General features: G+C 41.0%; 1 protein-coding gene across 1 annotated transcript in view; it reads right to left on the bottom strand.

Annotated features, from left to right (window-relative positions):
• Positions 1-16,767, bottom strand: part of mtss1lb (MTSS I-BAR domain containing 2b) — an 80,411-nt gene that overhangs the window by 31,869 nt on the left and 31,775 nt on the right. The window lies entirely within an intron of this gene.

The following is a 16,767-nucleotide window of genomic DNA, read 5'->3' as shown; positions in this document are numbered from 1 at the left end:
TGGGGGGGGTTGTTGGCAAAGGACAGTTTCTGCAGCTAAAAATACCGACACACAAAGTGAAAACGGCCGGGCCAGCTTGCACTGTCATTACACAAGAAACAGTGGAAAGATCTAGAAAGAGAGAAAGAAAAAAATCCAAGAAAAAAAGTAAACTTAAAAGGCTTTCCCCTGGATCTGTCTCCCAGTCTATGTTTACCAGTATGTTGTAAAGCAGACGTTGATAGATATAGGAGTGCTATATAAACAATTCTGGGCTGATTGCACCTGTTATAGTCTAACCATGAGCACAAATCATAGGCTACTGTGTGAATAAAAGACTAGTAGTCAAGTTTGGCCCTTTGGTGACCAAGAAAGAAATCATGTTTATGTCATGTGCAGCCAGTAGTTACTGTTTTTCTACCACAAACTGAGCTGAACTCTATGGATCCCTAAAACTGACAAAATACAGTAAATGTACAGTGTCAGTCAAAAATATAATGACATCTATATAGAAATTAAACTGTTAGTTATCTAGCTGACTTTGTAAGTGTAAGCTAACAAAGTCACTACAATGTTTTAGATAGAGTTTTGAGAATTTAGATTGTATGCAGCACAGTATCAGTGATTCGTAAACTGACTAGTGTAGTGTTATGGCACAAGTTAGTTGGCTACCTACACAATCTTCTTAAAACTCATACACCTCAGCCCAAATGTTGCTCTGGACATACATGGACAGACCCATTGCATAATCATACAAGCATTAAGAAAATTTAAAATGTGACAAGAGCACACAAGTCTGTGTGCGCCAGACTCCAAAATAGGACAACAAAGAAGTTTAAGACCAAGTGAAAGTAAACAGAAGAGTAAAATAAATGTTTTTTAGGCCTAAATGATTTAATAAACTGATTGTTGCTTTTTATAACAAAGAAAAGAAAATACAGAGTTTACACTCCATTTCATATATACAGTATATATTATATTGTAATTGATATAATCAGTTATATTTTTTTATCAATCAATCAATCAATCTTTATTTGTACAGCATCAATACTTCCCCATACTCTTTAATTCATTTACTTACAGAAACCCAACATTTATAGATAAGGATATCCTTAAAATGAGTTCAAAATGTGTTCAAAACTGCACTAAATATCATAAAGGAAGACCGTTAAGCTCAGGGATGTGGGCAAGCAGTCCCGGCTCAAGTGTTCTTGAGCAAGAAACTGAATCCCAACCAGCTCCAGGTTTGATGACCTTACTAATGTACCGTATTTAAAAACATCCCATCCTTTATATCCGGAAGTGATATCACAGCATCATCATACAGAACATCACTGTTTCAAATTCCTTCTACTCTAATCCAGCAACCTGACACTGAATGAGAATCAATGAAAAGGCAAATCAATTGAAAACACATTTGTGCACCCTGATATTGATCTGACATCTTTCCTGTCATCAATATAAATTTTAAAGTTTGGATTTTAGTTTGAAGCCCAACTTCAGTCCAACAGTACATTCGGTTTTAGTGCAATATGTAGGGTAACATCTAAAACTTCAACAATCAGACCAGAAAATCTTGGCTATTGATTGAAATCTGACAAGACTGTAGAACAGTAAACACTCCTATTTAAACAACGTCAGTGTTTGATGCCAGTGTAGGCAGTGGGGCTTCTCTCAGTACCGGCTGTTGAGTGGCTGCTTTTCTGAGCTGTCAGCACATCCTAACCTCTCGAGGCTACATGACAGATGATCTTAAAGAGCTCTCACTGCTCTGGTGAATACTTGGAAAGCCACTCTGTATTATGTTCAAGTGAAAGCTTATCTCTCTAACATATTTTTGTCACTCTGTCGGTGCGTGTATTCTCCAGTATCATGTGTTGAGATGGTCAACTGAACAAAACTGCTGCCACTCACATTTCAAATGAGTGAATGTGAACATGGAGGGAGCAAGAACACGGAGAGATAAATGAATGGAGTATACCAGAGAGAAATGTGAGCATAACATGAGAACATGAGAATATAGCAGTAGCGGACCAAATTCCTCACTTTGGTATGGTAACAGTCTAATAAGGATCAAACATCCATGCACAAAGAGTGTTAACAATAGAGACAGCTCAAGAATTTGATTCGACACACTGTTGAAATATCTGTTAAATGAGTCATGGAATCTAGTCGAGAGTCTTGTTTTCTTTTCCCTTAAAATAACAAAAACATTTGAAACATTTGCCAGTAGGGAGGGATAATTTGGTTAGTTGTCTGTACAGTTTTACAAATCTCCAAAAATGGTCATGAAACGAGGAATATATATTTGTATCTATAAGAACTCTCTCTATGCTGCACATATCTTCCAGAGATCACATTAAAGGAGACCTCTTATTCTTTCTCGGTTATTTCATTCCTTCAGTGTGTTATGTAGGTTCTTTTGCATGTAAATAGTCAAGGCCCAAAGTACACGCCAACTGGAGATCCGAGGAAACATTGCACCTGAAGTGCCTGTAATACCTCTTCAGTAGTCCGACCTTTAATTCCATGACTTATTGACTTTACACTACGTCACCATGTCACACATTTGCATAATTTATACCTCTATTCTCATAGAAGTGAAGCAAGTCGGAAGCTGAAACACAACAGTGCAGACCAGGGACACATTGAGCAGTGCATACTCAGGTGTGTGTACACTGACCAATCAGAGCAGACTGGGTATTTGGGAGGGGAGGCCTTAAAGAGACAGGAGCTAAACCCGGGCATGTCAGGTTTTTTTGTAAACCTATTCTAGTAGTTCACCAAAATAAAATTATGAACCTGAAAATGAGCATATGGTAAATTTAAAGTCAGCAGCTGGAACTGTAAAACATGTTGATCCCAAGAGGCAAACATCCTTTTGTTTGGTCACCAACAAACTGATATGTCCATCACCGGTTCAGCAGTTACAACCAATCAAATTTCAGATTTTGAGTTGTAAGTATGTTCTTTTCAGGTGATGTTTTATTGAGCAAAGCAAGGAATTCCACTCATCATGGAGATCAGAGAGTTCTTACTCAAGGACACTCGCAAGGCTGATACTCTCCATAATGAGACTATTCCAACAAAAAGGCAATCAGTTCTACAGTATTTGTTTGTTTGATAAAGATTCAACAGTCAAGTCAACTGGTATTTCTGACCACAGACTCAAAAAGCAACAAGGGAAGAAACTATCTCTCACACACACATTACATGAAGCTTACTTGAGGTGACTGCTCATCATGGCTTCCTTACACATCAGCTTGCATGCAGAGCACATAGAGAGGCTTGAAGACATGACTAACATACATGATCATGCCCTACATGGAAAGGTGTTTGGAATTCACTGCTCATCCACACTTAAAGTCACCAATTACACACAGAGCACACATGCATTTCTCCATACACATCTACTGAAACATAGCTTCACATATGTGCATGTACAATATGAAGAAACTCTTAGCCTTAACACAGTCTTAATGGAATTCACATGTTAACAATGGTAGCCATGTATTCTACAGATGGTAACCGCTGTAACATGCATCATCCCATCTGCATGAAGGCATCACATGAGCTGCTTCAGGGCAAGAGAGGCAGTCTGTGCGTCTGGGAGTGTCAGGATTATACACATACACATGCTTCTAAATGAATGGATATTAACTTTTATTGTAATTATAATGCATGTTTAATCTTGGACTAATATACTGCCACTGATTACTGCAATCGTACATCTATTGTTATATTTAATGTCATTTTTAATGCATTTTGTATTTTTGGTGGTAGAAATTCTAACATTATATTATAATAAATTTTAAGCCCATTCTGGCAAATTTGTGATTTTTGACTTGTCAGTATATTTTATCATGTGGTTTCAGCAAGTATGGTTGTTATGATGCTACTTTAATGGCCCAGTGTTTGTTGTTTAAAGACATATGAATTGACGATGCATAAAAGTGTCCATATAGTGTAGCAGCATAACCAGTCAGAGCTGCGCTGTCAGACCACAGTTAGGTTTGGCTGTGCTGAGTCACACACTGCAGTGGTCTAAATATAGCATTGTGGGTAATGTAGTCTGGACATCATGCACGCTCCTCTGACTCTCTGCACCACCCCTGACCCCCGCAGACAAAACATTACAGAGAACCGGATTGGAGCAAAAGTAGCAGAAAGAGAGACTGATGGGTCATGACTCATGCAGATTTTTACAGACAGACAGATAATCTAACATACGAACACACATACAGCAAAGTCAGGTAGACTTCAAACAAGCCTTCTCTCTGCTATCTTTCCTGCCAACTCTCTCTTCCTCACACACACACACACACACACACACACACATACACACACACGGTCAGGAGGTGACAGTGTGTCCCTGAGAACACTTTAGTTTGAGCAGACTGGCTGGCAGGAGGTCAGGTAGCTGTGGGAAACGCTATTCTGCTGTTACTGCGAATGTCTCTCTCTCACAGCGTCTCTCTCTAACAATGATTCCATCCAGATTGCTGTGACTTTAAAGAGAACTGTTGACATACCACAGCAAATAACTGAGGAGCTTTACCATCAGCTGGTTGAAATTAATGGACAGATGTATACACAAAATAAGGCTGTCAGAAAAAAACACATTGTCTGTCTACATTAGAATGGTAAAACATATAGTCTCCACTTAAATACCTTTTTCTGAATGTTGGAATGCATCGTGAGTTTAGATTTGAATGACGTTTAAAAATGCAGCCCAGTCGCTTGGACATTTCTGCAAACCACTGATACAGATCACATTTGTATGTGTCCCAGACTGCGTACCATATTAATATTTCTACAGTTACAGGTGTGAAGGCTGGCAAGCCAGTGACACCCACCACTGGATATTTTTAAGATCTTGGGACAATTTGTAGCCGTCTTTGTGGCAACAAAAAACTGATATTTTAAGCCAAAACTTGATTATTTCCTGACCCTAACCAAGGGGTTTTGTGGCTAAACCTAACCAGAGCATAATCACAGAAACCTAAAGGAAAGTAACGATGCAACATAAAGAAATGTACATTTCTTGCTGCGATTATGTTTAAAAATGTATCTGGAGGAATAAGGGGTTGGACAAAGCACCCCAAAACATAACACACTGGCATCTGTGTGTGCCACTGTTGCCATGGCAACACACCCCATGGCAGAGCCGCAGAGCAAAGAGACAGGGATGGAGGGTAGAGAAATGAATAAAAGGGTGAATGAAAATTAAGTTTACACACACCTAACTACGTGCAAGCACTTGTTCCTTCAAATCACTTTGTGTTCGTGTGTATTTCTATTGTCACAAGAAGGTACAACTGAGCAGTGTTTCGGCGAGTCATACCATCAAACTCTTGAAAGTGTTACTCAAACTGACCTTCCCGTATTGTGTTTCATCGTCTCACCAGTTTTCAAAAGCAACAACACACCCTACTCACAACTGCCATTCAAACCTACAGAGCCTGAGTGATGCTCAAAAGATTTAGTGTGGAGAATCCCTTTAAGTTTAGAGAAAGGACTGAGATTAGCCATGTAGTTCTGATCATACGGTCAGGGTTTACAGAATAATGGAGTCAGATGTAGTCAATGGAGGGACCTCAGAAGGATAGGATGTGTGTGTGCGCGTGTGTGTGTGTGTGTGTGTGTGTGTGTGTGTACAGCTGAGCCAGCAGCAGCCACACCAGTTATCACGCCTGGCTGATGGCTGTTAATGCAGCGGATTAACACCCAACTCTCAGTAACTCTGAGCACACACATGCTCACACACACTAACATACCCAGCTCTCCCGAACTGCAGCAAGTGCTTCATTATTTAGAAGAATTTTGTAAGAGTTACTAAATCTGAAATAAGACAAACTCAAGAAAACTCACTGAGATGCACTCGACGCTGCAGTTAACAGCACATTTGACTACACACCATAACACACACATACACACACTCCCTCTTACGTGCATACCACTCCTCACTCCAGCCTCTTGTCTCATTAAACAGGACTTGGCCTTGGAGCAGCAAGACTCACTGAGCTCAGCTTCCCATGCTTACTGAGTGAGTGCACTGCATGTGTGTGTGTGTGTGTGTGTGTGTGTGTGTGTGTTTGTGTGCAACAGAGCATGTCTTGTGTTGTTGACCTCTGGGACAATACTGCGCTGTGACATCAGGAAATGTCCTTAGAGAGCTGCCAGAGACAGAGAGAGGGATGGAGGGAAGGAGGAGGGCAAAGGAGGCATAGGAATGATGGGAGGCAGGATTAGATGGGAGAACCGTGTTGGGCAGCGAGAGGGAGCAGAGTGGCAGAGAGGAGGGAAGAGAGGAGTAGCATTTGGGGTGAGTGATGAGGGTAGGGGGAAACCCCGAAGAGTTGGATGTGTGAAAGAAAAGCTCCACGGAGGAAGGAGGGAGAGCGAGAAAGAGAGACAGCGAGAGAGAGAGAGAGAGAGAGAGAGAGAGAGAGAGAGAGAGAGAGATGGGGGGTTGTAGGGAGAAATAAAGATACACAGTGTGGATGAGCCTTAATTAAAGACAATAATGTTGTTTTTTGTAGCTGTTCACAACAGCAAGCCTCTCAGCCATGGCCTACTTACAGAGGACAAAGAGATGGTGGGAAAGAAAGAAAGAAAGAAAGAAAGAAAGAAAGAAAGAAAGAAAGAAAGAAAGAATTGAAAATAGGTAAACCTTTTTCAATTCAAATGATGACTATACTGTCATCATTTGTACTGCCAACGTCTTATACATTCAATCCAGATTATAAATATGTATTTATTTGACGTATTAAAAGCATTTTTATAGACAAATCGATTAATCGATGTCAGATATATCTAAAATACTTGTTTAAAGACTGAAAAGAGAATTATCCCCTTGCATCATTAACTGGAATTCGATTGCAGGACCGTTTCTGTTTACTCACACCAATGTAGGCCACCAACTGTTAGTTGTTGGCTAGCTAGCAATGGACGTACTAAGTGTGTCTGTAGAAGTGTGTTTTTGTTGATAGCTCAGCCTAGGAATGAACGCAGAACTCACCTGTATTTATATCTGTTATTTTCCTCCTGTCCCTCTCCTTTTCCCTCTCGTCTCTGTGTTTAACACACTGAACTACAGTACCCATTACTGAATACAGTTGCTAAGTTATGCCTTACTGCCAAACAATAATACTCTCTTTCTGCTTTAATCTTCAAATTACATGATTTAGATAGTCTAGCTAAACTGTGGCTTCTGATTCTGTGACTGGCCCACTGGACATTAAAAAGAGACAAACTTCACTAAATTGTGATTGTAGGTCACTATGTATTCAGTAGGGTAAAGGTAAGGTCAGTTGTTAATCCTCATGCTAACCCAGTTCTGTATAGTACAAAAGCGCAGTTCAAGCGCTTTGGTTGCATGATCAACCGTATCAGATCAAATGGATCTCCAGTTGACCATGAATGGCATGCTATCTGTGAAATGCAATTAAGCCATCTTGCTCAGATTTCTCCTCTCCTCTTGGCAACAACATGGCTATTTTTTCTCTGCCACCACTTCCATCTCTTTCTCACACACTCACTCTCTCTCTTTCTCCTTGTTGCCTGGCAACTGTGCTCGTAAATGTGATCCCACTTGTCTGTGATTGGCTGAAGGGACGGCAGATCCATGTCAGAGTCAGCGAGAAAAGGGGGAGACACACATGCATCATGTACAGAAGGTATAAACTTACAAATAACAGTTTTTGGAGAATAAGCCATGCACGAGCCCACTGCCCATTGTTCCTATTGCATGTAATTCAACAGGCTGAACCATGCATATGTGAATGTGCGTGTGTGTGGTCACAGTTGCTTGGCATGCTCTGTGCACAGGCTTCATGTTTACACACACATGCCTGTGAGCTAATATGCATGCATTTACATTTACATTTAGGGCATTTAGCTTTTGTCCAAAGCCAGTTACAATAAGTACATTTGTCACAAGAAAGAAACCACAACATATCACTGTCGATAAAGTAGAAAAGAAAAAAATAGAAACAGTTTTCAAGCCCTCGTCTGAGCATGGTAGCTGTTATTTATCAAGGATACCTTAAGTACATAAGTGCTATGATTGAAGTGCTAAGGGTAAGAACATACAAGTGCGTATACGTTTTTTGTTTCTTTTTGTTTGTTTTTTGGGGGGGTGGGGGAGTGGGAGGGAGTCATGCTTCTGCGAGGTCAAGGTGAAGTCTGAACAAGTGAGTCTTGAGTCTTTTGCGGAAGATGGCGAGTGGCTCTGCTGTCCTGACATTGGTCGGGAGTTCGTTCCACCACTGAGGCGCCAGAACAGAGAAGAGTCGTGACTTCGCTGAGCGGCCTTTGTTTGCTCTTAGCGATGGCGGTACAAGCCAGCCAGCTGATGTAGTGGAGCGAAGTGCTCGTGCTGGGGCGTGTGGTCTAACCAGTGTTTGGAGGTGATGGGTGCAGTTAAGTTGACGGCCTTGAAGGCCAGTACCATCGTCTTGAATAGGATGCGGGCCGCAACAGGAAGCCAGTGGAGATCATGGAGGAGGGGGGTCACATGGGAGAATTTGGGTAGATTGAAAACAATCTGCAGCGTTCTGGACATGCTGCAACAGTTTAGTCGCAGAGGCTGGGAGTCCAGCCAAGAGCGAGTTGCAGTAGTCCAGGCGGGGGATGACCAGCGCTTGGACCAGGACTTGCATTGCGTCCTTTGTGAGGAAAGACCGGATCCTGCGAATGTTGTAGAGGGCAAATCTGCAGGATCGGGCCACAGCAGTGATGTTGGGGGTGCAGGATAGTCTGTCGTCGAGGATTATGCCCAGGTTCCTCGCAGTTGATGAAGGAGATACCATGATGTCCTCGACAGTGACTGACAGGTCCATGCAAGGGCAGTCTTTCTCCGGGATGAAGAGGAGTTCAGTTTTATTAAGGTTGAGCTTGAGGTGGTGCGCAGTTGTCAAAGCGGAGATGTCTGCCAGACATTCCGAGATGCGCGTGGCAACGTGGGTGTCGGAGGATGGGGGGAAAGAGAGGAACAGTTGGGTGTCATCTGCATAACAGTGGTAAGAGAATCCATGTGATGTGATTGCAGAGCCTAGTGATCTAGTGTATAGTGAAAACAGAAGTGGTGTGTGTGTGTGTGTGTGTGTGAGTGTGTGTGTGTGATGGTATTAACTAGCAGGTGGTCCTTGCAGGGGAGTGCCATGTTGTAAGTTGAATAAGGGAAAGCACTCTTGCTGAGTTGCGTGTGTGTGTGTGTGTGTGTATGTGTGTGTATGTGTGTGTGTGTGTGTGTGTGTGTGTGTGTGTGTGTGAGTGTGTGTGTCTGTGTGTGTGTAACTGTATTAACTTAAATGGCCTCACATCTGAGTGTTACCTCTCTTCCCGCCCAGGGAGTTGTGCAGCCACCATGGAGCGCTCTGCCAGGCAGCCAGCTAGTTAATGAGCGAGTGTTGAATACTTTTTATTACACTGGATGAACACACACATCCACACTCCACAGACAAGCTTTGAAACAAAGGCAAACGAGCAGCATTTGGTGATCATATTGGTTTTTTTTACCCACTTTTGTTGACTCTCCATTTACCCATGATTGTTTACTTAAAAATGACTAGTCAGTTGTAACACCTGAACAGCAAACCCTGCGAATGAGGTTGAATGGAAAACAAATAAGCATGTGAGCAGTCTAAACAGTTAGCTTATAGTAATTTGTTGAAATAGTGCTGTATGAAAAGTTCAAATAGATAGTTAACTGCTGATGTATGAAAAGTCTAAATAAATAAAGGTCATTGAAAAGATAGTTAAGAGTAATATATTAACAGGTGAAACAGTAAATGGTTTAAACATCCAGCTTCTGCTACATAAAGCACAGAATGCAGACTTGACCAAACCCAACTAAACGTTGAATGATAAATTCTATGAAAAATGTTTTGATGCATTATTTCTTGGAGGGAGAAATGTAGACTTAATGTAGACTGCTAGGTCCAACTTACAGAACATTTACTCCAAACGATCTCAAACATAAAACACCATGTCAAAGAATCAGCACAAAATGCTACATCAGCTCCCAAACTCAGAGGACAGAGGAACTTGGTGTATGAAGTTTTATGTTTTATCATTGATTTCTCAATGAGGACCAGTACCTGTACAAGCTTAGAATGGATTGATTTGATTGACTTCAATCTAGAAAGTTTGGTCATGTTTTTTGTTGTTGTATTGTTTATTTGGTAGGTTAGTCTGTTTAACTCTCCATTAGCATGTTATGCAATGATGTTGGACTTATGTTGTAATATTGAGGTACAGTCAAGAGAACCTGTGAACGTTCAGCTTCATTTAGGTTGGATGCTGGTACCTTTGAAGCTTTTTAATGTTGCTTTTTGTACTTTATACTACAGCGCTAGCTCAGCTAGCATTAGCTCTACTGTTTGGAAGAAGAAGATCATTGCTTGTTTGTGTCTGTGTGTGATGCTGCTGTATATAAATTTACTTGATAGATGTGCCCTGAAGATAACGATATAGCTGGTTGTGACCCATTTATTGCAGTGTGGCCGACATAGTTAATCCAGTGATGGGGTGCAGATTTTTTTTTCCTCACTGATCAAGTGATTGGTTGAAGAGAAGGTAAAATTTTAGTCGACCAAGATTTTCTTCGGGAGACAACAGCACTATGGCTAATCTGACTGGGCTGAAGGGGTAATTATGAAAAAAAAAAAAAAAAAAAAAAGGTTGGGAGCTATTGACTTAGCTGATGCTTGTATCCACAGTGACAGCACGGGCCTGCTGTTGAAGACTTCCTCACAATGCCCCACAACAGTTCTCTGTCAATTTTCTGTCCGTATTGCTTGCTAGACTCTATGCTCTCTCAAGCATGAAGCTCTCTGTCTTTTCATACAGTCATCAATCCATTCCACAGAGATCTGGAACAATCCTCAACTGTTGGTCTGCATCGTTTTACTACCATTTAAACACATTAACAGTCATTTCACCACACTGAGCCACTGTGCCTCAAATCTGAGGTTCTCTGTTTACTGCAAATCAGTGTACTCTTCTTCTTTGTGTCATGTTTTAAATGTGCTGTGTGCAGTAGGTTTAAACACCAATATATTGTTCTATAATTAAAATTCCTACCTTGGTACTGTTACTGCAAATGCATGAGACCACTGTGAGGATCACTGGCAACCTCTGTGTCACAGCAGGGGTAATATTAGTGGTAGTGTTCTCCAAATCAAGACCACATTTCCCATAAACTTCATTGCTTCCTGCCCCCCAGCTCCTTCCTTTGGCTTCACTGAAGAAAAAGATAAACATGTTGGAAATGAGTTTTCCAGCCTCTTTTCTCTCATTTCCACCATCTGCAGTTGAGATAAACCTCAACTCTGTTTTTGTCTTATTCTTGTTTTGAAGAAAAACAATCACTCTTGTTCTTTTTATACAGGATTATTTTTCATCATTAAGTGTATAGGGGGCAATAGAAAAAGCACCAAGACAGTGTGCCTGTTTGGCATCATCAGTCAGAAAACTATGAAGCTATGGAGCAATGTGGCTGGTTATCCGATTGACCTTACAGTGCATCTTGTTTCTAAACCACTAACAAATTATTTATCTAAACGTAGTCAATTCAGATTAAACTGTTCTCCTAATGTATTGCATTTAAGGATTGACTCAGAATATGTTTAAGTATTAGCATGCCAAACTAAAGAAAGGATTTAAGAGTGTCTTCTAATCTCCAGGAGCATTAAGCTTTCTTGAATATACCATACATGGACTGAGCATTTGGCTTTTGCATGTCAAGATGTCAAGAGCGACGTGGCTGTACTCAGATAGGTGTTAGTGATTGGAGCAGAAAGTGTCTAGTAGCAGTAAATGTACAATACAGGTCACAGCTTGACCATGAGCAAACTCAACTCTTCAATGCTCAAGAAGACTTCTGTTAAAGTGGCCACTATTGCTATCAGTGCTTATATCATTGCTATTGCTGTCCATGCTAGTGGTGGCTTGCTAAAACATCAATCTGGTAGCCATGGTAATGCATTATGTCCAAATTTTACCACGACCCAAGTGCCTGTTTGAAAAACAACATCAGTCCTTAATTCTGGCTGGAGTGCGGCTTTGAAAATACAGTACATTTGAGTCAGACAAAACAGTAGAGATTAGAGTGGTGATCATGTCCTAAAATTCATGATCTGACAATGTATACTGTTATGGTCTGAAAAGTAACAGAAATAGCTATGGGAGTGAAGTATCTAAAATGTCCTTTCACATTCTTTCATAGGGGAAAGCAATGAAATAATGTTGAACATTGTTCATTTTCTTTTGTTGCCTTGTTTGATTACCCTTTTGGACATGCTCCGATCCAGCACCCTAAATTAATATTTTGCAAATCCATGTTTAAAATGCAACCAAACCTGTGTTAGGTAATATACTCTTACACAGTACCTCTTCATTGTGCCATTTTAGTACTTTAGGCAAATGAATAAAGGGGGTTTTTCAGCTCTACGTCTACGTGCATGAAAGCAAGCATACATGCATTCTTGTGTGTTTATGTATGTGTATAAGATTTATGATATTCATTATGGAACCATGTATTCAGCATTCAGATGAAGGCAGGCAGCCTGGCAATAAAACAGCCAGACATTCTGGACTGTCAGATCACCATCCTAATCATCTCTTACTCACACACACACACACACACACACACACACACACACACACACACACACACAGTAGTGCTTTACTGCTGCTCCTTGTGTCAAGTGTGCATAGTGAGAGTCCTGGGATTAACCCAGGTTTTACTGCCGCTACTGCAGAGAGAGTATAAAGATGAAAAGAGAGAGGAAGAGGGACTAAGTTGAATGAAGAAATACATCATCATCTTCATTAGCATCATCATCATCATCATCATCATCAAGTGTTTCCCTTTAGCATTTAACAGGAAAAGCTTTTCAGAGCTCAGAAGAGAACAGTAGCATTGTTAAGCACAGCATGGATGGTGCAGATAACCAGATACAGCACCACCCTCAATCCTGCTTCCCAATGACGATTAGTTAAAGAACTTCATCTCCAAACATTCATTTTTATGTTCCATACCGAGCTCAAGCATTCTACACTTCCTTGGCCCTGGCATGGTTGGAAGAGGTGTGCTTAGGCACAGTACAGTTGCTCATGCACAAGCGCAAGCATGGGTGTGCAACATGGACATGAAGTATAATCATGCATATTACGCTGCCTTTTTATAATCATAAATCCAGGAACGTGAGAGTGCTGTCTGTAACCAAAACGGCACAAAATAAGCCACAAAGAAGTCAGTAAAGTTACAGTCGTGTTCTCAGTGGTGCTCTCCATTGTGATGCGACCACGCTACGACATGATGACGTATGTACAAGAGGTAAGAGTGCTCAGGACCAGTTGCAGCCGGAGCAATGTGAGCGCAGTTCCAGCTAGATACTGGGGAGGAGGGACACTCGTGCGTCAGCACGATACGGAGCAACTTTGCTAAGTGTGAGTGCGCCCTTAGAGGCAAAACAACATAAGGATAAGGGACAAATAAGGATACACTGAAAGTTTATGATGACGTTAATACTGCTGTCTGCACCATGAAAGATGCTGGGTATCATTGCAATCGTACTTACAAGACTGAAGAGGAGGAGAAGATCAAATTAAAAATTGTACTAAGATTTTAAAAACCAGCTATGGTTTCCCTTCTCCATATCTTTGCCTTTGCAGGCCTACCATACTGTAATAAGATCATCTGAATTGAGAGACAAAACAGAGTCTGTGGTCTAGCTCTCCATCAAAAAGGGCCAGTAAGGCCAATAAACCACAGCTGCTTAAAACTACTCATGTAACAGCAGTTGAATTTGGACACCAACACTCTCTCTTGCATGTGGTTTCAGCAGCAGAAATGTCTCAAACTGTTCCCTGCTTAAAGGAAAGTGACAAAAAATCACTGATGCTTAAAGAGCTTAAAGTGGAGCATAAAATGTTTGTGTGACCTGATTTTGAAAAACTGGAAGAAACTTCCTTTTACAAAAAATGTTGTTAAGTGCCTGAATATGCATGCTGTGTGTGTCTCCTCACTAAAACTGAAGCAAGGATGAAGATGAGCAGTTAAACGGTGCCAATTGGATAGATTATTAAACATGGGAAACACACCATGATTTCTGACACACACACACACACACACACACACACACACAGCCAGTTTGCCCTGGGGAAAGTGAATGTTTGGGCTATAAGAGGGGAGTGGAGAGCACATCTGAGAGTGCACTCAAATTCACCCCTCACCAGGGAATTCACAAACACTTGCACATTTCCTCCTGCTGGATTTCACCCACTTGCTAACTCTCTCTCTCTGTCACACACACCATCACAAACACAAGAAAAACTGTTTTTGCCACTCTCTATGCGGCCTTCTTTAACTTTATCAGCTTTAGAGGGAAACTTACGATCTGGTGCCTAAACACTAGGGAACCAGCAGAAAACATTGCCTAGCTACGATCCAGCACAGCAAAACCAGTAGTCCCACTTTTGGAGCACTATTTCGCATTGGCTGTCTTACATAGTGTGTGATGCAGTATAAAGCTTAGTTCAGTAAACAGCTTTATTTAGAATTTTAAATTAAATTATTATAGTATAATATAGTATATAGTGAACTGCATACAATTTGCAAAGATGTTAATTTCAAAATAAGCGTATTAGTTGCTTATCCATCCAGACTTACTCATCAAGATTTAATTTAGTTTTTTCTCACCACAACCCCTTACTACAGCGAGTTGTCGCACCAGTCTACAGTCATGCTAGTGACTTACCGAAGCTGCAGCAATGCTTTGGACTAAATGCTAAAATGCTCACAATCACAATGTTGGCAAGCTGATGTTTATCAGGTGTAATTTTCACTGTGTTCATATTAGTCATATTAGTTTAGTGCTAATTGGCATTCCAACATGCTAATTAGCATTAAGTACAGCTAAGGCTGATGGGAATGTCATGATCATGACCTAACAAATTGAGGGTCATGTCTTGAGCTAACAAACTGAACCTGAAGATGGTAGTAGATAAAAAGTTAAGAGATAACAAAAGTTCACCAAAGTCAACTCCACGGTGGTGCTGCTGGATAAGTCACTAAATGTAGTAAAATGTGAAATTCATCCTCAGGGACCGTGTATGTCTGTACCAACTTTCATGGCAATCCATCCAGTATTTAAGTCTGGCCCAAAGTGATGAACCAACCAACATTGCCATTTCTACTTTCATGCTACTAGCATATGGAAATGAGTTTGGCAAATATGAAGCAATAAGGACTTGGCATATTCCATCCAATTCAATATCACTATCATTACTGGTTATGCAGTGCCTTGAAAGTGCAAAAATCTGGCCACCATGACTTCCAGAAATATTCCATATATAATATTCGGGAAGCCAATTTTTATATTTTCACCCAGCTGATGAAAAGACATAAAATTTGGTTGACACGCTGAATGAAACACAGCTGATGCAGGCTCATAAATGGGAGTGTCGGTACAAGAGCAGAGCATAGGATCATCAGTACCCTTTGGGCCTGATTCACACACATACACGCAAACTAAAATAAGTGGCACATTGATATACCCAATGGCAAGAAGACAGAGAGCATCATTATTGGTGGCATCTTCTTTCCCCATTCATTTAACAAATCTATTAGAGAACATCACAGACTGAGAAAGAGCAGCGATTGTACAGCAGTCTGTTAATGGACTCCAACAGGAATGACTCATCAGTACAGAAAGTACAAAGAGCCTCTGATGCACAGTCTGCATCTTCGTGCCAACATCATTTATGTTATATTTTTCCGTCTCTGTGTGTGGGGCAGTGGTAGTGGCATGTGTAATGAGCTGACAGAGCTTGGTGATTTCCTGTCTGGCCTGTAAAAGCAGCACGAGCCTCTTCCTGTATCCTCCTCTGTAGAATCCCACCTGGGGAAGCACACACATCGCCATCACATACACTGTCTGCCAGCTGCACCTAATAAGTCACAACAGGAGGAGAAATTCCCTATATCACAGCTTCGGTCGTCTCTCCTGTTTCCCTCTCTTCCCTCAGCGGTACCATAGTATTCAAATGGCCTTCAGTGGGCGCTGAGTGTTTGTCTGACCTTCTCAGCCCACACACATTAAAAGTAGTTCTGAGCTTTGAGCCCACACAGAGGATATCAAGAGTGTCAAGCCAAAAACACAAAATACAATCTACTGACTACAAGTCTATAAAGGATGAGTTTTTTGACCAGTGAGTTTTTGGTGAGTGCAGCGCAGGACACAACACCATGTTGAGCTTTGTGTTCAAAATAAAAGATTTCAAACAATCCAGGATGCACACGCAGTGAGGGGTGAGGTAGCAGACATTTTTGCCACAATGTCATGGAAACGTAATGATGGACAGTTTCATTATTTGGAAGTGAGACATCTTGCTGAAAACAAGTCAAAATATTGCTCAAAGCTTCATTTGTATGCAGCACTTATCCTTGCATTTTCAACAATTGTTACCACATGTCCCAAAAATATTTTTTCCCATAAGCTTACATTGTTAAGGAAGAGGCTGTAAAACAGTGAATACATTTTTTGGGGCATCACAACCCCCACGAGGTGACTCGTTTCACTGTAAGAATTGAATCCATTTGGTCTGCTAACATTTGGAAAGAGCTAACTGTTCCCATGTAAGTTAGTGGAGGGCTAAACCAAAAGTTATCCATGGTCTTAACCTGTTGGCTCTGGCTAGCTAACATGAACAAAGTTAGCTCTACTTGTGGTGAGAAATTAACTATCTCCCACAAGACAGAGACTCTTGAACTTTACT

The sequence above is a fragment of the Pagrus major genome, chromosome 4, assembly GCF_040436345.1.
Source record: "Pagrus major chromosome 4, Pma_NU_1.0".
NCBI lineage: Eukaryota > Metazoa > Chordata > Actinopteri > Spariformes > Sparidae > Pagrus > Pagrus major.
Note: the sequence above shows the minus strand (reverse complement) of the source record. Positions and strands in the feature narration are given on the sequence as shown.